The 24,521-nt window shown below is 36.0% G+C and overlaps 1 pseudogene; it reads left to right on the top strand.

The window, feature by feature from the left end:
• The window catches only part of LOC122351405, a 69,256-nt pseudogene that overhangs the window by 19,156 nt on the left and 25,579 nt on the right, over positions 1-24,521 (top strand).

Genomic DNA, 24,521 nt, shown 5'->3' with positions numbered 1-24,521 from the left:
CACTATCTACTATCTAAGAAAATGTATATACAAAGTTTACATGAAATTTAAAAAGTGCTATCATTGTCCAGAGGCCTATGCTTTACCCTGGAAAGTTGAGCCAAACCTGTATTCGATTTTTTTTCTTTTGGTTTAATATGTGCTTGGTTTAAAATGATCCCTTGTGATGTGTATGTTTAAATTATTTATACTATATAATTAATTGAATAAAAGTTTATATTATGCATGCAGTTTTATGACCTTGTATGATTGAGATACATTATATGAATGTTTTACTTTTTAAAACATTAATTTGTCAACATATTGTGAGAGAAGAAAAATGGTGTTCTTAATGACAAGTAACAAGTGCTTGAAGGTGGCTTGAGGACAGGTGCAGTGTCCCATGATATGCTTTTCAGTTATAATACTTGTAATGTGCCAGCGAGACAATAGCCTTATCAACGAAAGCACACAGCTTGCAAACTGCGTAATGCTCCACCATTCTGCCCTATCTTGTGCTCATATTAGCATTTTCTCAATACTTGATGTGAATGGAAAGCATTTTCTAGCCGCCGTTGTTTCTGTGCCTCACTAATTTATGTATAAATAAATCCCAACTATTTTATCCCTCCATGAAAAATTCATGATACTATTTCATGAGGATGCCAGGGCAGGGGCTTGGTGCCGCCACCGTTATTAGAACAGATGAAGTTTGAGTAATTATGCCACAAATAGTGGTGCCGAGTGTGATTTCTGAGCTAGTGCACATACACGGTGCAAGTGGTGGCCTCATTAGACCAGCGAGATCCATTGCAGAGCCACATTAGGCTGCACAGTCTCAGCACACATGCCTCACTGTGATTTCTCTTTGACAGCTTTGTAGGCGAAACGGATGCTCATCTGTGATTCCAACATCTTTTATACCCTTTAGGGAGTTTTACAGCATTTGCGAATGGAAAAAAAGTGCATTTTGGACTGCTTTATGGTGCATCATTTGTTATTCAAGCATTGTAGGGATGTGAAACTGTCGTTTATCTTTCTTAGCATATGTCTCTATTTTTTTCTTAAACTGCTCCAGTTCAAGGAAGCTACTTTATTTTCAAAAACAGTATTGTTTTTAGCTTAAAAAATTAATTAATTATTATTATTATTATTATTATTATTATTATTATATTAAATGATAATAACATTTTATTTAGTAATAAATTAATATTACTTTGACAGCTAAGACTTTTAAAATTATTTGCAAAATTTATTGAAATTATTGAAAAAGAAATTCTTTTAAATTTTCTCGTCTAAAAATGTTTATATTTATTGTTTATTTTATTAATAAAAGTGTAGTATAAGAAATATTAGTGATTAGTAAAAATATAGTAGTATCATTAATAATGTAAATAATTCAAATGTATTATTATTACATTACATTACAATAATAATACAATTCTAATAATAACCATACATTTTTGCTTTATTTTACTTTGTATTTTATTTTATTCTTTTTAAAGCTAAATTAAATCCTGTGTATGTAAGACCACATTTCTTGTTGGTGTTTATGACAGGGTACTTGAACCATACTGAAGAGGTTATGAGAGTATACCACAAAAAAGGTTGAAAAACCAGGGCTTAATGAACAAACAGCTGCGTCATTACCTCTGCATGCTTTTAATCTATATATTACCTCATCTTCTTTGGCATAACGCTTGTCAAAAGTAATTTATCATTCAAAGATTCAAACCTCCCACCAGTGAAAAGCTCTCCCATCACCATCCACCCCAGCCTGGTGGATTCTGGCCCCCCATCGGTGGCAGGGTTTCCAACTTCACATTCAATCCCTCGCCAAACATGGCATACAGTGTGCTTTTCACAGCCTGCCTCTTCAGAATGCTCTTTGGGAATAGCATTGGAGCACTGGCATTGTTCCAGTGTGGTGTGAAGAGAGGGACTGCCGTGGCTAAGGTCAGGGTTAAGCTGACGAATTCTTCCAGAAAACAGGGCTCACAGACAAGATGTTAATGACCTGAACGATGACTCACCGCTTAGGCATCCATCACAAACATGTCTCAGTCCTGAAACACGCATGAATGCAAACACAAACAAAAGAGCACCAGATCTTTGTGGCATTGTTGTACCTGACAGCTTTGGTGTTGTTAACTGCTTTGACTGTCAAGGAGGAGGTAGCTAAATCTATACATGATGCCACCAATAAAATTCAGGCAGTTTTGCAATATTAAAGTGCCCCTATTATGATTTATGAAAGGTTGATATTTTGTTTTTGGGAGTCCCAAATAACAAGTTGACATTAATGAAAGGTCAAAAAAACGGACATTTTCTTATATTATGCAATTATTTTGACCTTATTTGTTCAATGACTCTCAAATGTGACTCAAAGGCCTGCCGTGATTTCATTTAAAGCAGTCTTTTAACTCATTTTAATTGTACAAATCACCCAAAAATGGAAAAATTCTTCATCCTCATTCTCCTTTCAAGCCCTTACGACTTATTTACGACTTGCAGTTTGAAGAGTTTTGATGCAACAATTCTTTTTTTACCAGATGATTGCTGGTGAGCTCCTAATATGATGAAAAAAATATTGGCCTTAAATCTTATTCACGTTGCATCAAGATATGTCAATGTCAATGATGACTAAATGCTCTTGTGTTTATCCTATTTAAAAATACAAGCGACATTTGAGAGCTGTGGCGTAAGACAAAGTCTTTTGAATTTTCATCTTGTTGATTGATGTATTTTTCTTTGTCCACTTACCGACCAATAAGATATATTCTGAAAGGTGCATGCGCCACCTATCAAAATGTACTTTTCGTTCAGTGTGATGAATGTTATTTCACTTTGGGTTTGATAGTTAATCGATTTTCCAAATTGTTCTTACATTTTTTTCATGTTTATGACAACATGAAACGTCTTGAGTTTCATTTTAAAAATGATTTGTTTCAATGATTCAGAGTCGGTTCTTTCTTTTGAGAGAAAATAACTTTGTACACGGTGCACTTTCAGATTTAAAACTTGGCCGGATGTTTTCATTACTACTCTACATTCTACATTATTACTCAATAGGGGTATTTTATTTATCCAGTCTACATGATCCAAATCAACATTATGTGCAACATTTGCTGTTTTTAAACTGGCATGTGGGAAAATGCACCGAGAATTTCACAAATTTCCCTTAAGCACACCAAGTTTTTGTCTAAAGCTCGTTCATGAATTTATCCCATGAAGTTTGCCATATAATATTCCTCCTGATTCAAATGTTGAGAATAATTATGATGATTTAGTCCCATCCGTAAGAGCTCACTTGAGCCAAAGCATGGCAGGTCATGTAAGAGGAAATTGCGCTATTAATACACTAAACCAATTACCATCAGCTTTATCTGCTTTTCCACATTGAGCGGTTTCTTATGTTCCTAATATTTCCTTTGAACCTTAGTGGGCCATACAAACAAATGGAGTATATTTAGTGTTTCATTCGAGATCTGAAACCAATGGGACCTCAAGCTGAGAGACAAAGGTGGCGGCTTTGTGCTTTTATCTGAATAATTTGTGAAAGGTCCGCGTGATTGTGCACATGCCAACCTTAAGGCAGCAGGATTGCAGTTTTTAAGTGCTGCCTCTATTATTGTTGGCTGGACATGGAGCTCTAAGGGGGCATAATTGGGCAGAGGAAAATGGGGTGGCTTGCGCTGGAAGAGAGAGAAGACGACGAGGTCTCTGTGCTTGAATGAGACTAGGGGATGGTATTTACATGCAAATTGCATCTGGTCTTCCAACTGTCTAGTTACCTCACCCTTTTAAGCCGCTGGCCCACTTATCATGCTGTTTACACAATAAACACCACAATAAGGTTAATGTCTTTTGATGCATCTGGCTAAATGCAATATTATCATCAACAATTGCGTAACCTGGCTCCTGCTTTATTGCAAACAGCTGCCGGGCAACTGCGAATCACGGCAAGTCACTTTTTCGGGGTTTATTTTGGTTTCCTAGGCAACGGAATGGGGCCCAGACGAAGACACCAGGAGGTCCTGTCAAAGCAAAGGGAAGACGGAGGTAACTTTAAACCCCCAGGTTCTCTGTTGAATAGGCACATTTCTTTTAAAATGCTGACAGCCCATTGGCCAGAGGGGTCGGGTATTGTTGAGATTTGTGGGAGGGCAATATGTTGAGCTTACGTATTCAGTATTTTAAAGCCCAGAGGTCAGTATTTTCTTTCTTGAGCGTATCATTCGCTGAATGTGAAAGGCAAAATGAAAAATCCACCAGCACATTAAAGCATTGGCAGGAAAAGCTTAGCTCTTTAGAATGGATCTAAAGACGGGTTTTTTTAACCAACACTAACACCTAGTTTGACTTTTTTCCCCCTATGTAACATGTTATTGGTATTAAAGGAACACTCCACTTTTTTTGGTAATAGGCTCATTCTCCAACTCCACCAGAGTTAATAAGTTGAGTTTTACCATTATTGGATCTGTTCAGCCGATACCCTGGTCTGGCGATAACACTTTTAGCATAGCTTAGCATAGATCATTAAATCTAATTAGACCAGTAGCATCACATTCAAAAATGGCCGAAGAGTTTCAGTATTTTTTCTATTTAAAGCTTGACTCTTGTGTACTAAGGTCAGCGGCGTAATAACCAAGGAAGTAGGTGCAATGATATCATGCAGCGGATTTAATGATCTATGCTAAGCTATACTAAAGTGTTATCGCCAGACCAGAAGATCGGCTGAGTAGATTCAAAACTGGGAGTTGGAAACTGAGGCTATTTCCAAAAAAGTGGAGTGTTCCTTTAAGAACATTAGTGATCTGCTGCTCACTTTTTCAGTAAATGATGTACATTTGCTAACGTTGTGGCAGTCTTGAATAGACAGTACAAATCACAGTCTTTTCCCTTAGCTGTTAATTTAAGGCACGTGGCTTTATACCTCAGTGGTGTTAGGGTGCTTATCACATCCCATTCTTTTTGAAATGTTGTTACTTTTACAGTCAGCTGCACAAAAAGGTTGATGCTGTGACTCGCTGATCCAGTGTTAGATGGGATTATTTTGTGTGTAGTAGTAAGAAAATAAAAGCTGAGGTAATCTCACTCTTTGGTGAAGCGTAAATGCTCTCACAGGAAAATGTGTATGTGTTCATGTTAATAAATTAATAATTAATGTAAAGTAATAATTTTATTCTGCAAGGACACATTAAATTGATAAAAGGTGACAATAAAAATACTTATATAGATAAACTCTCTTTATCAAAAAATTATGAAAATGGTTCAATGTTCAAAAACATTAAGCAGGACGGATATTTTCAACACGAATAATATATATCATATTTCATATGAATATGAATTAATATGAAGTGTTTCTTGAGAAAGCAAAAAAGCATATTTGAATGATATCTGGAGGCAGAAAAAACTGCTTTATAATTGTTTACAAATAAAATATAAAACTATTTTAAATGGCAATAATATTTTTATATTACTGTATTTTCTTGATATTTCATAATCTAGTCATTTTTGGTTTAAATGAAAATGCAGCTTGGGTGAGCATGAGAAATGTCTTTTCAAAACTCTTTTGAATGTGTATATATTTATCCTATTAAAGATAAAAAGAGATTTTTGATGCAGTTTAAGTTTCTATTTCCACTATGATGCATAAAGCAATGTCTGCTGAAACTTTCTATTTCTTGACATCTTTCTCACCCAATATTATTCAATGGGGCTGTAAAAAGTTAATTTCAAAGAATACATTAGCAAATTTAAACATGGAACACAGTGAATTTCTGTCAGAGAATAGCATACTGTTATTTACGTACATTTTTAATTACATATTTTAAATTATATACAGTACCATAGTATTTTAAACATGTCACTACTATTGTCATCTGCATCTTCTCATGCAGGTGGAGTGTCAAAACTACATCCGGGTGTTGCTTGTCAACAAGACAGAGGTGATCACCTGCGGTACCAATGCCTTCCAGCCCCTTTGTATCACCAGAGAGGTAAGCATCGATCAGTTAAATCCAACCTGGTCTCTTAAAAATAGGTACCTGTGTGCACTTTTTGTGCAACACGTTTTTACATGCCTTACTGCATGTTTCCGCTGCAGTTTCCAAGACAAATTTTGGTTTATTAACAGAAAACTTCCACCAGTTTTCTTTTATTTGGGAAACTGCAGTAATATGTACTTATTGGTACGTATTTTGTGTCTCGCTAAAAAGTGCACCAAGGAACGTTTATGCCATGAGACCAGATAGGTTAAATGAGCTGCCTAAACTGGAGTGTGTGTGTGTAATCCATACCCTATCCTCCTCTCAGGCAGGGAACATGAGCAGAGTGTTGGAGAGGGTGAACGGAGTGGCCCGCTGCCCCTATGACCCCCGTCATAATTCGACGGCTGTAGTGACCGAAAGCGGAGAGCTGTATGCTGCCACGGTCATCGATTTCTCCGGCCGGGACCCTGTTATCTACCGCAGCCTAGGAGGAATGCCGCCTCTGCGGACCGCCCAGTATAACTCCAAATGGCTTAATGGTACATTAATCTCATCATCTCATGTCTGATATTCTAGGGATCATCTGAACATTTCTCTTGATGTCCTTGCTTTTTTGTCCTACTAATATGCAGCCAAATTGCTAAATGTTTCTCTGGAAAAGAAAATTGTTGATGAGACTTTATTTAATTTTGTGTATGCTAATAGCACTCCCAAAAGGAAAGAAAAGTATTTTTTTCCCCTAGACAACAAAATTAAATGGAAATCAAACTGCGTTATTTTACTTAAGTCTCATCCTTTTTTTTCAGTTGGGGTGATGGTTTAATAAAACAATAATGTCCTCATTTCAGTATAGATCTTAAACATTTGACAGTCTCTGATCAAAACAATTCTGTTTGATTCAGACATTTCTTATAAAACAGGAGAAAGATCTGAGCAGGGTTAAAACTAATTTTAACTTAACTTAACTTAAACCATAAAAAATGACATTAACTGAAATAAAACATATGGAAAAATAAATTTTGTCTCTTGCCAAGGCATGATTTGTCTTTTTTTGGTTAACTTGAAGTAGGAAAATAAATAAATAAATAAATAAATAAAAAGAACACTTTATAGATATATAAAACTATAAAATTACAAAAACACAGCAAAATTACTAAATTACTTAATTAGCAAAAATAAAAACAAATCTAAAAGCTAATTCAAAATACTATAATAGCATATAAAAGATACAAACCAAATTTATTCTGCAGGTGTTGTTTTCAAGTTATTTTAGCATAATTGATATACTATAAAAAAAGTGTTTATTTTTTTTCTAGATCTATATTAACTAAAATAAATAGTTCAGTTAAAGAACTAAATGGGGTTTTTTTTGGGTTTTAGTGACTAAAATAACCATGTTTGTACCATGTTTGCTCTGACTCATTGTAAATGCATACAATACAACAAGTTCCTATATGATACCTAGCAAAAAGTGAGAAAAAGAAAGCTACCATCACAATTGTATCTTTTGAGTCAAAGGCAGTTTTTCAGAGCAGCCCGACCTGTCAAGGGAGGAACCAGTCAAAGATAGAGACAAACGAAACTCAGCACACTTCCTGCACAAAGTCAAAAGGTGTCAATAATCTCTCAGCTGCTGACACTGTGCCTTTTCCCATAGAAAATTCATCCAACGTCAGTCAAAATGGAATAAGCAGAAAGTTCTGATGCCAGAGCTGTAAGTCATACAGTGAGGCTCCACCGAGGAGATGTCAGAGGGTAGTTGAGGTGAAAGGAGAAGGACATAGACAAGGCTTGGAGAGTTAGGATTGGGCGGAGGAGATGAACGTTCAGGCATCCAGCAGTGTAATTATTCCTCATGACCGAGAGAGGGTGAAATTGCAGCTGCAACGCTTCACGTCACCCAGTCAGCTTGTAGTTCCACTGTAGGTTCACACTTGAGGAGAGAGAAAGACAAAAAGTGGAAAGTGGACTATTGAAGCTTATACGTTGACCTGCAGTAACACATATTGTAACCATTTTTAAATCAAATCAGCACAAGACCGCTTAATCAGAATTTCTGTTTTACTTCCATAATAAGACATAATTCAAAGTTAAAGAGAATATTCAACATGAAAAATTACCCTTATCCACTGTGAATAAGCTCTATTCGTAGCTAAAGTAGCTTTTTGGCTAATGGATAGCAACATAATGGAGTGGTTTGCTAACAGTTGCACGTACAAAATTTCTCTTCAAATATTACTTTTTTCAGTTTAGACAAAGTAAAAAATGAATTTTGAGTTAGCAAAAAAAGCTCTATTTTTAGCTAAAGTATCTATTTGGCTAGTAACATCATCAAGTGGTTCGCTAATAGTTGCACAACTGAATAACATTTCTTGTCAAATATACCTTTGTTTTATCCAAAGTAAAACAAAGAAAGTGAAATATAAATTTTGAGGTAGCTAAAGAAAACTTTTGGCCAATGGGTAGAAACATTATTTTGCTAGTTTGCTAATTGTTGCGAATTAATAATTTCTCTTAAAAAATGCTTTTTTCCAGTTTAGCCAAAGTAAAAGTTGAATTATGAAAAAAGCTCTATTTGTAGCTAAAATAGCTTGGCTATCATCAAGTAATTTGCTAATAGTTGCACAAAGGGAATAACATTTCTTCTCAGATGGGTATCAACTTAATCGGAGTGGTTTGCTTACAGTTGCACACATGAACGCCATTTCTCTTTGAAAATAGCTTATTCCAGTTTAGCCAAAGTAAAACTGCTAACCTTTTCAGTCGTTTGTTTGCGGGATGTGGACTCGATAGAGATGAAGTGTGAATTAAAAACGTATTTCTCAACTGGGGGTCAGTGAAGAACGGCATGAACCTCAAGGGTCTACAATCGAATCCAACCGGACTGTTATTATACCATTCGGGCCAGGTGCTGACTGAATGTTTTTATTTTTTTACACTGAGCCCATGTGGGTCGTACCCGAAGTGAGATGTGATATTGTTTTAGCACAGCTCTGATTCAACTAGAAATATCATCATCGCCTGCAGCTTGGCTATTAGCACATGCCTCTCCTCCGGTGCTTATTGGGACTCGTAATTCACTTCCCAGCTTAGTGTTTTTCCCTGGCTGCGGCTCGCAGATAAACACACACACATACAGGGACCCCTGATGGAGTGGCGGTGTGAAAATGAGGCAGTATTTACGTTCAGCATGGAAGAAGGAAAATACCGTTTGTCATGTTCAGTCCCTCACAAATCAGCACCCTCACACTCTGCCCATTTCAGCTTAGCAAAAGACCTGATGAATTCCTGCAGTCACTGAGAAGTAATTGTTCTAGTGTTTAATGGATTGGTATTGGTATTCACTGTGCCTCTCTGACCACTTGCTTCATCTGTGTGGAAGTGTAGTTATGATGTCTCTTTTAAACTGAAAGCAGAATAATTGTTTGTTCACAGCAATCATCTGTTAATGCATCAGGAGAGAGAACTAGTCTTTTTAAGGTTCACTGCTTACAAAATGTACCATGGTACAGTGAAGCATTGGCATATACCTTCTGTATTGTACTGTTTGATAAATTTGTATATAGTAGTATATTTTCCTGTTATTTTATTAATGAAAATTCATTGGGAGTATTTATTCACATTTAAAGATATAGAGATGGGATTGAATGTTAAAACCGTAGTATTATAAACTTTTAAAAGTTTGGGGTCAGTAAAAATGTAATGTTATACTATCAATGTTTGAAATAGTTGTGCTCCTTAATATTGTGATAAACTGTGATAATTTTTAAGGATTCTTTGATGAATAGAAAATTCAAATAGACAGCATTTATTCTAAATAATTAATTAAATCTTTGCTGTCGCTTTAATTTGAATTCCCAAATTAAACTGAATGAAAATTAATTTTATTTTATTTCATTATTACTACTGTAAACGTGTTTTGCTGTCTTTGATATGAATAAATAAAATATTTAATTTAATGTAAATTTTACTGCTTTAAACATTTGTTGACCCCAGTATGACTAAACCCTGTCTTTACTATGATATGGTAAAAAAACAAAAAAACTAATGCCTTGGTACTTTTAATAATAACTCAAATATTTTAAATATATATAAATTTATACACATACAGTATAAACACAGTTTTTTCAGTTAATAACGAGTACTGTTCTGCCTGTTTCTCACTCAAAAGCTATTCTGTGGTTTTAGATGGAACGCTAAATATAGCACAAAATCATACGGGCTATGCTGATGTTATCTTATTGTGATTTTGGACCTACACATGGTACAGTGCACAAAGTTCCACTCCCATCTTTATCATGTAATTCTGTTGCAGTCAGCTTTTGCCGACAGAGCAGTATCATATGCAAAGACTTCTCTGGGCTGTTCCACTGAGATTTGGTATTTATTGTGTTTAAAATTGAATCAAAAGCAGTTATGGCTATTGATGCCTCTCCTGGGCTTCACGGCGTAACAGTAATCTCATTCTCGTAAACTGCTGCGATGGCCCCAGCAGTGATTATAGTCATGCCTATTTACAGGTGAATATCTGTGGCATGCATTACTGGATGGGCTGGGGAATAAACAGGCCTTGGGGTAAGACATTATTCAGAGTGTGCAATATTAACTCTGACTAATGCAATCCAGACCAGTGCCACCTGGACCAACGGGACAGCTTTTCGTATTCAGTATTTCCACATGTCACATGCACACCTTTTTTCAGCTCCCGTCCTAGGCAAGCGTAAGCGGATATTAAGAAAGAGTGGAACAGGGATTCAGGCCAGTTTTCTATGGAAGTAAAGTAGTTGTTTTGGCGTTTAAACCACTTTATGCTGCATTACTGAGAGTACTGCTATAGATGTACCCATTTGAAATGCTTGTTGCGCCTGTAAGGTGTTTAGCCACGCTTTTTTTCCTCCTCCTTCAGAGCCTCACTTCATCTCGGCTTACGACGTGGGTCTTTTCACCTTCTTCTTCTTGAGGAAAACGCAGTGGAACACGACTGCGTAAGACGGTGTACTCGGGTGGCACGGGTGTGTAAGAACGACATAGGAGGCCGCTTCTTGCTGGAAGACACGTGGACCACCTTCACAAAGGCCCGACTCAACTGCTCACGGTCGGGAGAGATCCATTCTACTACAATGAGCTACAGAGCACCTTCTATCTGCCAGAACAGGATCTCATCTATGGCATCTTCACAACCAACGTGTAAGTCTAGTCATCAAACACAACATAATACAGCAGCTATGCCCTTTATATTTGCAAAGCAAGCACTGCTCATACCAGTGTAAAACTTATATTCTGATGGATACATTATGTCCAAATATAAACACTTGGGAAGTGAATAGGTACAAAACCCATGCTTTGCATATATCATTTGTCAAAATTAACTATATGAATTGCAAATGAAGTTAGCAGGTTAAGTCTTCATTGTGTTCGAGAACTGTGAGAAAGCCTTAGAGAGGAGTATAGGAATATGCTGCATCTCATCCACCTCTGTTAAAACTTAGAACAAAAAAATAAATTAGCGCTAGATTAATATATTTTTGTCCTTAAATGCAAGTGACTTTGCTAACAAAGTATTTGCTAAGAATATAATCTTCACCAAGTGCTTCTTCTTTGTTATGTTCATATATTGCAGTGTTTTGATGTATATACTATATCCTGTTTACTGCATATTAGTTCATATAGTAATTGACTGATCATGCAGTATGCAACAAAATCACTTCTACCCACCTTGGTATTGCAACACTTCTTGGTGATGCTACCTAGACTCATGGCATAAATGTACCTGGATGCACTTTTAGCGAGAGACACAAAAATATGTACAGACAAGTACATATCAATGCAGTTTCCAAAAGAAATGAGAGGCTGTAAAACTGCCTTTTATTCCTTTTCACGCAAATGTACAGAGGTTCTATTAATAAAGCATGATTTTCACACAATTACTATAACAATTACTTATTGTACAATAGCATGTTATGACTACAATGTTAATATGCTGGGAGATTTGAAAATGTATGCTTTTGAACATTACCATCACACATATCCAGCTTCATATATATGGGTTTTCTTAGATGGTAGATTTGTTTGGTAGCTCATGGAGTGTGGAGATGTACTTAAGAGGCGAGGAGCTCTGGTTCAAATCCCGTGTAAAATGGTTCGACAAAAAAGTTCAAAACTGTGTAAAAGGAACTTGAAATTACACGGTTGCTTCAACAAATGTATTTTTATAGCAGTTTTGCTTTTGTTAACAATATCGGTAGGTTTAGGGCTGGATTTGATGTAGGGCATATTTCCATTTTTTTACATATTTTTGACATAGCATTAACTTTTAGTTCAATTCTAATCCACTGCAATACATACCTATATATACATAATAAAAATGTGCCAGGGAACCTGTGTTTTAGTGGACTTTTCTCTTTGAAACTGCACCGAAATGTGCAGTAAGGTACGTAAAAAGAGGTACATATTTTTATGAGACCAGGTTGGATTCTGTCCTATAGGATTACTTACTTATGCATTACGTTCAGTTAAATAGATATTCCAGAAAATATGCAGTATGTCTGCTAGTGGTGGACCAACATTTTTTATTCATCACTCTTTATCACTACTTGATAGTATGCATACCACAAACAACATTTCAAATAGCAAGTAGTATGGCAGCATATATATCTAAATACCCTCCTTCTCTTGCTCTCCTTCGCTATATTTCTCCCTATCTCTCTCGTTCTTACTCATTCTATCTCTGTTTTTTGTCTCTTTTCCTGTCCCCTTTCACTCACTGCCCCAGTAGGAACGGAATATGGTAATGCAATCAGAACAACAGAGTCTCCATCTGTCTGTGGTAAATTGAACACCTTAAGCAATGCTCCCTGGGGTTTGGGGCTGCAAAATGGGGAGGGCGGGCATGGGAGGAGCGGAGTGAGAGAACGCAAGAGCGCAGCCAAAAATGCCTGGAAGTGTTGGTAGTAGTTTGCCCAAGGTATTGGCAGCGTGAGTGCGTACTTTCATTGAGCTGAAGGCGTCAAAGCAGTATATGTCCTCATACTGTGCTTACAGCCATACAAGGTGTATTGTGGAAAGCAACTTAAGATAATGGATATTTTTTAAGCATATTACAGGCAGACCTTTTCTTTTCTTTTCTTTTCTGTGTAGGATACATGGATATATAATCTTTTAGTGTTTGGCATGGGCTCCTTGGCTGTTTTATTATGATTATTATTATTGATAAATTTAACTTGAACATTGGAATGTTTCGTTAAATTGCTGTTTCTGCGCTTTTAAAAATGCAGTAAGTCATGAGAGGTTACACTTTGCAGCGATTTCACCTCATTTTGGTAAATTGGTTTTCTGCAATGGCTAAAATTACTGTTTTTCTTTCTTTTATTGCTTTTATAAAACGTACTACAATGCTCTCTTGATTCTGATTGGGCAGTCACTGCGTTTGGTGGTCAAATCATTTGCTAGTTTCATGTTTTACTTGTCACTCAGTGGTCTTTTTGTTAATGTAGGATTCACTTATTAGCTCAATGTTTTGCAATATAATTGGACATTTTCAGTCATTTTGGTATGATGAAGAAGGACATGTTTCTGGGAATACATCTCAAATCATTTTGAAGTGGTTTCTTTTTTTATTTTCTACCTTTTTAATTAAAATTTTGCAGGAACAGCTATCATCCTCATTTCTGTCAATCATCTGCAGGTTAACTGGGTGGAACAGACCTTTTGGCAGTTAATATTATGACAGACGACCCCTCTGGAAAACAGATCTGGGGGTGTGAATGAATATGTCTATCATGAATACACACACTTTCATGCCTGAATTACAACAAATACAGAATAACAGCCAAGTGCATCCCTTCACTCGCTGTGATGCAGCATGACAAAATCCACCTTGAAATGAGTTTTTTGTACCCCATAGCAGGAATATTCACTTCAAGTTTATTCCATTCCTATTTCTTTTATTTAGATGTATGGAGGTGATGGTATTTCTGCTTTCTGTTGTTTTTCGTCTGCCTGTTATACTATAGTGTACCAACTGGTGTAATATACTTTACATTTAATTTAGAATATGCAAAAGAGGTTTTTCAGCAATTACTAAATTTGCAATATTAGCAATAAAGTCGCTATGTATAGTTGCAAAATAATAAATTATGTTCACGCAGATGTATGAACTATGTTATGATTTTTGATAATTAGTAGTCTTTTTAAGCAAACGCTTGAGTGCACATTTTTCTACAAGGGCAGATATTGTTATGCTGTAAAAATATTTATTAATAATCTTGCCTCATCCTGGCTGTGAAAGGCTGCTGAGTTGGCTTTTTGTTTTTTTGCTGCGATGCAGGTATTCAGTGAAGTTGAAACACTGAAGTAATGTATTTTCTTTTTCCCTCCCCTTTTCCCTTTGAGTGCTGTCCTACTTTATGTCTAAATCAACTTTATGGACCTCTCTAATGACCTCAAATGACCCTGTGCTTTTTGACATATTGTCTATTCTGTCATCATAACTCAACATGACTTCATCTAAATAAGCATGTGATCTACTGTACGTGTCGCTTGGAAAGCTCCGAAGTCATCTGCTCTCACAGTGAGAAGACTTCATTCCCATATGTTGCGTGTTATACTGAGCGTGTCATGGGATTTGCTAGAGTAGGTGACTTTCCAAAGGGTTATAGGACCAAACTCTCTACTTTACTTTATACACACCTCAACAGCATTTAAAACTGCACCATCATCTGTCTGAAAGTCACATCTGCACAAGCATAAATGCAATAAATGCCACCGTGACTTAGCTGAGGTATGCATCATTTGACCAGACAGTGCATTTATGGATTTTTATGTATGCATGTATGTATACTGTAAATCTTTTCGCAAACATGCAAACGCTGCAATCGTTGTTGTACTCAAGTTAATTTTTAGCTCCTCGTTTAAGTGAGATTTTGACTAGTACTTATGGACTATGTTTCCTCTTTGACAACATACAGTTGAGTCAGAATTATTAGCCCCCTTGGTAAATATAAGCAAAGAAGTTGGGAAATAAATCCTTTCATTCAAGATAAATCACAAACATCTCTTCTATACAGAATCTCTCCAGATATACTAACCTCTTCAGTTCATGCCCACTTTTTCTCTTTTTTTTTTTTTTTTGCAGATTTTTAAAGGATTTCTAGTAGAGCCGGTTTTGTTTTTTTCCCATTTGTTGGTATTTAAAAAAATCCACAATGCTGAATATATGAACGATATGTCCAGGACCTCCGGCATAAAAACAGGCTCACAATATTAAAGATCCAGCAGTATGCAGTATTTAACTCTGGGCGCGGAGTACCATAGTTCTGTGTATCCCCTTCAAACTCATCTCATGTGGCAAAAATGTATGCTGGAGTTGTTTTTGAGTAGGGGATATTTTATTGATTTTTTTCTTTTTTGTCTTTTCTTTTATTTATTTTTCTAACCCAGACTCAACTAATTTCTACACTACTGAAGATATGATATATGTGAAGAAAATGATCTTCCTCAGCTTATATTGTACCAGGCAGATTTGGTTTGCTTGGAACATCTCAATTATTGCCCTGGAATAATGGTGGAAATGGAAACTTTCTTTAGATAATATAAGCACAATTTGCTTATTTTGCTGCACATCAGAACTATTCTTTGGTTTCACGCATTGTTATAAATGATTAAGGATATTTGGCCTTTGTGTTCCCTCCTATTTATACTCCAGGGAGTCAGGGCTGGACGATTTTATGTTCATAGTCACCTTGGTGTGCTAAAATATGTGAATATGAATGGGAATATGCTTCATAGATATTTTATTCATAAGAATGTTTCAGGGTTGCTAATAATTGTGGCCAACATGTACTGGGGAGAAACTTTTTTCTCATAATGTGACTAATCACTAGTCACCTGAAATTACAGGTGTAGTTGACTCTATTATAGAATTAGAGTTATACAGTGACTGAATAAGATAAGACTAGACAGAGTGGCAGACAACTAGCAAGTTTTGAGTTATTCTAGTTGAAGAATGTGGTGTCACTTTTATATACAATCAAGTCGTGCTTAATGCACCTCTATTTAGAAGTCAAAAACAAGACTGGCAACTGTGTTCTGCTGCATATATAGGCAGTCAGCAGGGAAGCTTTTCTATCTCTATAGAGGTAAAATCTAAAAAAACAAACTTTTGCAGTTTCTCATAACAAAGTTTCAGTCTTGCTTTTGAATGCTGAAGTGAAAGAGGAGAAATAGCTTGAGATAATTGGCTGTCCTGTCAGAGCCTGCTCTGTCCTCCCATTCTAGGGCTGACCGGTTTATAGCCCATGTTTCATCTGCACACTAGCCTTTTGAGCTGCACTGCCAAGAGCCTCTCATTTTACCACGCTAACTTTCCATGTCAAACCCCTCATATGTAGTCCCCGGGGCAAGCTGCAGAACTAGGCTTGAATCCTCTTCAAGTCCATGCCTCACCAGGCCACATAACAAGAGCCCGAGCCAGACACCAGCGCCTGGCAGGCCTGGAGCTCTGCCCGTGGACCCATCTGTCTGTGGCTTCGGTGTTACCACCACAGTTATCGCTGTTCATTTATGTGCGACCTCAGCAGCACACAACAATGAATCTGATAACAAGAATAACTCAAAATTTTCAGCGATCCTCTTAGTTGACCTCTAATGATCCCATGGTATTTTCGCGCATGAATGTAACCTGTGATATCTGAATATCTATATAATCTACTGTAACCTTCATAGTCACCTGCTGTGACCGTAATAGCTCTGCTTCCTAAGGGCTTCTGGCATAAACTCTGGACCTACTGAAAGCTCAGGGGACATTTATCAGGGTAACAAGACAAAACTCTGTACTTTCTTTGTCAGTTCAACAGCTTCTGAAACTGCACTGTCATCTGTACAAAATTCAGTGTGAGTCTGGTAACAAGAATAACCACCCAATCCATTCACTGAGGAGCTCATCTCTGCTCCTGACAGCTTACTTGGGTCTCTGGGCCACCTGTCACTCAAATCGATGGAGTTAATTAAGTCACGATGCATTCGAGAATGTTTCATGCCAGAAGTAGCTGACAAGCCTGGCTGAACCGATTATGAACTTTTATGTTTGTCTCAAGATTATAGATTTGTATAACTGTCTGTGAAGCCTTGAAGCCATGAAGTGTAAAGGTCTAACAACTGGAATGCTGTGTGTGGGGAAAATACATGCCATCACATTATTTTAGAGATCAACCATCATTTTTATGATGGCACTGATAAATGTTTTAGTTGTTGATAATTATATAGTACTGATTTTTAATTGTTTTATTTTTGCTTTTGACAAAATAATTGTTAGTTTATAACAACAACTTGTTATAAAAATATGCAAAATATATATTAGCATTTATAATTTCTATAAACATTTTAAGCAGGTTTTTTTTGTTGTTGCTTTAATTATGAATTTAAGTATGAAGTTGAATTTAATTGGACACATCCCATAAGAAGCTGTAATGTAATTCACAGTTATATATGCATATAACATAAATGATAAAAAGTTTTATTTTATTAAAGTTCAATAATGTGCACACACACACACATACATATACATATACATATATATATATATATATATATATATATATATATATATATATATATATATATAAAATAATGTTTTAATATATAGTGTATTCTACTATATATAACACAATATAATATTGTGAAAATGGCATATATCTGCAAACCCATTGTTAAAGAATCAATAACAAAACATTGTAAATATGTTTGATATCTTTATATTAAGTATACAAAAGACCACACACACACACACACGTGTGGTTTATGAGAGACTCTAAATAGGTGTAATGGTTTTTATACTGTACAAACTGTATGTGCTATTACCCTACACCAACCCTACACCTAAACCTACGGGAAACTTTATGCATTTTTAGATTTTCAAAAATACACCATCAGTATGTTTTTCTAAGCCTTTTCAATTATGGGGACATTGGCAGTGTCCTCATATGCGACCTTCAAATTGTAATACCTTTGTCATTAAACAAATTTGTGTCCCCATAAACAACAAAAACCAGCAAGCACTCACACACACAACTGAAACTAGATCACCAGTATTTATGTATCTGTTTATATTATATACAGTAGTCAACATTTGAAGTAGAACAAAACTTTTCAAAGTTGTCCTAAAACCAAAAACAATACCCATTCATGTCTTAGGACAATAAACATGAATTTTTATGATCCACTTCAAACGTTGACTACTGTATAATAACATATTGCATGTTTTCATAGTACTAAATTGTAATCATCTTTCTTTCTTGTGATCCAGGAACAGCATTGCTGCCTCTGCAGTTTGTGCATACAACCTCAGCGCAATCACGCAGGCTTTCAACGGGCCTTTCCGCTCCCAGGAGAACCCACGCCCACGTGGCTGCCCACCCCAAACCCCATCCCTAACTTCCAGGTGCATCATTCCCCTGAATGTCTTTTTACATTTTGTTCTCTGTGTGTGTGTGTGTGTGTGTCTGAAACAAACAGCCAATAGATAAATTCTATCAGCCTGGCACTGTGAGAGTAATTGCTCAATACCAGCTGGGTGTACCTGCATGCATCATAATTCACAGTTATTGTCTACTTTCCTATAAAATGACATGGTGAGAAGTTTGAAAGTTTTGTATGAGTTTGCATTGCCCTGCTTGACCTCTACACTAACTAATGAGTCTAACCCTAATGACACTTGCCAGTGTGGGACCATAGAGGAAGAAGGGCCTAATGAGGGACTGACTGAACGCAGTCTGCAGGACGCCCAGCGGCTGTACCTCATGAATGACGTGGTCCAGCCTGTTTCTGTGGACCCGCTGGTTTGGCAGGATGATGTGCGGTTCTCTAAGTTGGTTGTCGACATTGTTCAGGGGCAGGATACTTTGCACCACGTCATGTACATAGGGACAGGTAATTAGTCAAAAGCAAATGTAGTCACTTCTGTGTTGTATTTTCATTTTGTACAAGTCACATGTCTGCAAAGTGCTTGCCACCAAATCCTTATATAAATAGTATTAGTTATAGCATTAGTTATGCAGCCTTGTGTAATTATGCTTTGCCTTCTGTTCTGACTTATCAGAGTATGGAACTATTCTTAAGGCCCTGGCAACCACTAATAAGAGCCTGCAAGGTTGCTACTTGGAGGAGATGCAACTCTTCCCTCCTGGTTTGCGGGAGCCAATCCTGAGCCTTCAGATTCTCCATGGCGACAGGACTCTTTTTGTGGGCCTGAATGACAAAGTGCTGAAGATCCCTCTGGCGAGGTGCTCCAGCTACAAAACAGAATTGTGAGTGCTATGTTTTATCTGTGTGTTTTGTGCAGCGAATAGCTTTATTTTTATTTTTATAGCTTTTTATTATTTTGTACTGTTCTCTGAAATCTAGAAGTAATAGGCAATTTTCTGTCCTGTTTTAACCGCCTGATTAGATCACTACATTTGGCAATCTGTTCTTAGGCTAAGAAAGTTTTGAGTTCTGAAACTTACATAATGTTTTTATTCCACCATGACCTTTATATGTCAAAAGATCAAGTGATTTTTCATTTCTCACTTCATGATCCCTTCATTTAACAATCTTGGACTTACTATCTTACTATACTTAATTATGTATATGTATATGGACTGGTTGCTGATTTGTCTGAGCAGCTAGTCAATTAACTGGCCTTAAAGATGATTTAAATAACTGTTCTCATTTTAGATTCATAAGTGACCTGATTAGATGCATTTTAGGGGATGCTGACATAAGGTTGATCTTGGGTTCAAAAACAGCTAAACAGCGACAGAATGGAACAGACTGCAGGGGTTTTGAAGGTTTTGACTATTTTTAACCTGACATGCTGTCTTAAAGACACAACGCTCATGGTGAAACACATTGCCCAAAAATATTGATCCAATTGCATTTAAATGGATGAATTTTGCCATGCAGATATTTAGCAAAGCATATATTTAGGATATTTACACTTCTTGTATATATGTATGTGTGTATATATATATATATATATATATATATATATATATATATATATATATATATATATATATGTATATATGTGTATATATATATGTATATATGTGTGTGTGTTTGTGTGTGTGTGTGTGTGTGTGTGTGTGTGTGTGTTTATCCAACCAAATTTGTTTATTTAAATGTAGCTAAAATAAATTGAATGCAACCACTTACCTTAAAATAAGTAAATTCAATTAAGATATAATGAGCTCAGTGCGACCAGAATGACCAAAGATTTTTTATTTTGTTTTGTAAATATTAGTGCTGTCAAATGAATAATTGTGATTAATAGCATCCAAAATAAAAGTGTGTGTGAATTTATATATACATAATAAACATTTTATATTATAGATACATAGATTTAAATTTTTATTAACATCACTATATATAATTCTATATATAATATTAATTATAATATAAACAATATATGAATATTACATTAATTTGAACATTAAAGTGTTTGTGTGTGTGTGTGTTTGCGATGATAAACCTGCCAGCTTTGCTAGTCAACCAGTACGACCCATATCTAGTATTTAGACTAGGTGCATGCATTTTGGGCCTTTTAGATTTCAGGGACAATACATGCTTTCTCATTAGACTGTAGGTGTTGGGTGACAGCAGAACCAGGTTGATGTACATGAATGGCTCCTTTCACGTTGGTAAGAGCTCTTGTTACCCACCTCTGTGGAATTATACCCTTGATCTGTCATTGGAAAAGAAATTCTTCCTCACGGGTGACTGAAGCAGTAAGAGGAGCGCCGTTTGACAGCCCGCATGTATTCTATCAAAGCTTTCCATCAACTTCCCACTCCAAATGCAGGGTGGGGACAACAGTCAGGCTCAATTTGCCAGAGGAGCACATAGAGCGTTCTGTCCGCTCTCTCTGCGCTGTGCATGAAGGTGAAAGATCGAGTGTGGGTTTGGATGAATGAGGGGGAGATAAAGGAAGCTAGGAGGGTTCAAAGGAAAGAGGAAGGGTGCCGTCTCGAGTGAAGGGTTTTCTGTGAGGGCAAACATATTTGACTCCGAGCTGGTGATTAGTCAGCACTTTGATTTCACTTTTCAGTGTGTGCACACTCTCTCCCATGCACAGAAACACACATAAGGCTATGTGGTGAAGGCTGAGGGTGTTGAATACTAAGCAAGGTGTAGGTGAGATGTGAGAGATGGAGCGGAAGCGAACTTTGCTAGCTCTATTTAAAACCCAGCAGGGAGGAACAATCGCACAGGGTTCCAAGGGCAGGCCAGAGAAGAGAGTCCTTAATCCTTAATCCTTAATTTCCCTTTGATTTCTGCCACATCCTGAGCACATTCACCTTTGAACACAATACAGCAGCACAGCTTTGACATTTCATTAATGCTGTACTCACATATGAAACGTCATAGAGGTGTGACATGGCTGCATATGAGCTGCGGTCAAGAGGTTTTTATTCATATCCTGCTGCACCAGTCAACTTTTCTCCTTGAGCTTTGACTGAAACGAATAATCATGTTATGGAGGATAGCGGCTTCTAGAGACTATATCAATTATATTATGGAGTGTTCAATGTCAAGTCAAGTCATATGTATTTGTTGAGCACTTTCCACAAAACACATTGCGCCAACGTATCTTTACAAAGCCAATACTGCTGTTTTTATAATGTTTTAATACTGAATTTTTGGGCTGGGCAATATTTGCTATAGTTACAGTTTTAAAATAGTTAGACAACTAAATTAGATTACTTTTAAAAAAAAAAAAAATAGTAAATTAAATGAAAATCTCAGTGTGACCAGAATGATTAAAATACTTTTTTAAATATGATAAATATTAGTGCTGTCAAACAATCAATCGCATCCAAAATAAATGTTTTTTGTTTACATAATATATACATATATACATATGTGTACTTGTATATTTGTTATGGATATATAAATACATACACATACAGCATATATTATGAAAATGTACATTTATTTACATTTTTTTATATATATCATTTTTTTATATATACATGCATGTGAGTATTTATATTAACATACTATATATATATAAACATTTTGTTTACAACAAAAACGAGCTTTAGTTTTTTTTTAGCTTTTTCAGAGCCTAGAGCTGTCAAGTAGTAGCAACAATTTATATTTAATAATACCTTATACTCTAAATGTAAATCTGATGACATTTAGTTAAATCTGATAAAAAACAAAACAACTTTTTTTATAAGGCTTATATCGACACCCCATATCAGTTTTTGTTTAGCAAATAGTTTTTTGGACCAAGGCAATCGAAAGAAAGTTTCTGTAGGTTAAATGCAAATAAGGCATGTAAGATTGCATCAATGATGTGAGAGACAAATTCTGTGTTGCCCTTGTTGCAAGGAAACAAACCAAATCAATTCAAACAAAATGGGCAAAAAAAAAGAATAGCGTGCTTTCAAAACGTAATGGCTCGGCGTATAATTACTTTAAAATCATTCTGCTTCTGTTCACAGTTGCTGCCCTTGTGCCGCTATTTTCCTTTACAGATGAAAAGAAACAAAGAGAGCGCTCCTGAAGTCTCGCCGGTCTTGCCTTTGGAGAAGTGTTTATTAATGACTTAATCTACATTGTTGGTAGCTTTGGCTTGAAAGCAGTGCGATAATTAAGTTTGATCCCTCGAAACTCTCTTTTCTGCTCATGTTCATGGGCCTTAGCCTCTCACCTCTGATTTGCAAAACTAATTTACTCTGATCAGCCAGCTGATTGCTTGATGGGATCTAAAGGGACCAACCGGCTGGGCCAGATCGATAATCTTAAAGACTTTGACTCCTAATCAAGGACGAAAGAAATGTGGAAGCTGATGTGCTGGTCTCTTAGCGAAACTACCAGTATTGGTGGTGTGCACTATAAAGTTACTTCTGACGTTCACCATTTACACGTATGTGGCGATGAACCTTATAGTAAATATCTTATAGTACATAAAGCATATCTTCTAAACGGCTTGACTAATTGGGAAGTACTGAATAATTAGACCGTCTTTGTGTTCACTTGTCTCTGCTTCGGCCAACAACATACAGTCTTCCACATGCTTTCCAATGAACAAAGAACAAAAAAATCTAAGTATATTAATCATACCCTGGCTTAGGTCAGTTAGTGATGAAGTGTTAGCCTAATTAAAAAACAGCAGCACAGTTAGTGCTGACAGTTTTGAGGTTGTGATGATGTGTAGATGATGAGATGATGAAGTCTCAGAGCACTGTTAGAAATGTGGGTTGGAGTCATAAACATCTAGAATATACTGCAAACAACCCAAACCACAAGCTTTATTTAGAAAACTGCAAATATGTTTTTACAGCTTTCCCTTTCCTACTTCTTCTGATGTGGCAAACCCATGTTCCCATGTCTACAGAGATGCTTGGTCACTATTTAGGATGTCATTTCGGATGATAGTATCCATTTATGGGGATTTTTGCTGTAGCAGTCACTCCATGTTGCCGTTTTTAGACCTTTTCGGATGAAGGGGTGTAAAGCAGGACCTGAATGTTTTGTTCATTTTACAATTTATACGCCTTTTGAAAATATTAAATGTGTATTTAAAATATTTTTGTGTATGCTCTGAAATTACTTAAAAGGGTCATTTTTTATCATCAGGTCATTTCTAAATACCTGTTGTAGTCAAGACATTTAAATTGTAAAAATATCTAGTTAAAATAATGAAGGCATGTTTTTCAATAAATGAATAAGAATGTTATTAATTTAAGAATAGTTTTCATTTACACTACTAATAAAAAGTGTAAATTAGGTTTAGCCACATAAAATTGATAAAAAGTGATATTAAAGACATTTACATTGAAAACAATATCTTTCAAATAAATACTGCTCTTGCAAGCTTGCTATTTATTAAAGAATATAATGGTAACACTTTACAGTAAGGTGTCATTAATGTAGTTAATGAAAATACAGTTGTTCATTGTTTAGTTATGTTGGTTCACAGTGCATTAACGCATGTTAACAAACATATCTTGTGATTCTAATAATGCATTTTTGAATGCTGAAATTAACATTAACTACGATGCTGTAGAAATATATTGTTAATTTTTAGTTAATGTTTACAAATGTTAACTAATGAAACTTATTTTGAAGTGTCATCTTCAAAATCATAGGATCATGTGACACTAAAGAGTGTAGTAATGTTTATAATATATATATATTTTAAAAAACGCACCGACCCCAAACTTTTGAATATAGACAGCAATAATAAACTGCAATATTTAATTACTCCCAAGTCAAGGTATCACTGTGAAAATAATCTAACAACAGATTTAGATCTCACGATTTAAGGAAAATGATTGGTTTGATCTTTGAGGGAGGTACTTATGATCCATCAATATTGTGTGCTTAACCTTAGGTTGCACAAGCATAATTGTCTCTGCAGTAATGCTGCATTCACATTGTGTTAAAATTAGTGTAATTACAAGCTGACAACCTGAGATTCTACTCTGAGCACATCCTCAAATGATTTGTTTCCACGGCAACCCTCATAGCCAAAAAGGTTCCATATGTGGTTTATGTTGATGA

This window comes from Puntigrus tetrazona, chromosome 9, assembly GCF_018831695.1.
Source record: "Puntigrus tetrazona isolate hp1 chromosome 9, ASM1883169v1, whole genome shotgun sequence".
NCBI classification, from domain to species: Eukaryota; Metazoa; Chordata; class Actinopteri; order Cypriniformes; family Cyprinidae; genus Puntigrus; species Puntigrus tetrazona.
The sequence above is the reverse complement of the archived record's forward strand: the minus strand, read 5'-3'. Positions and strand labels throughout refer to the sequence as shown.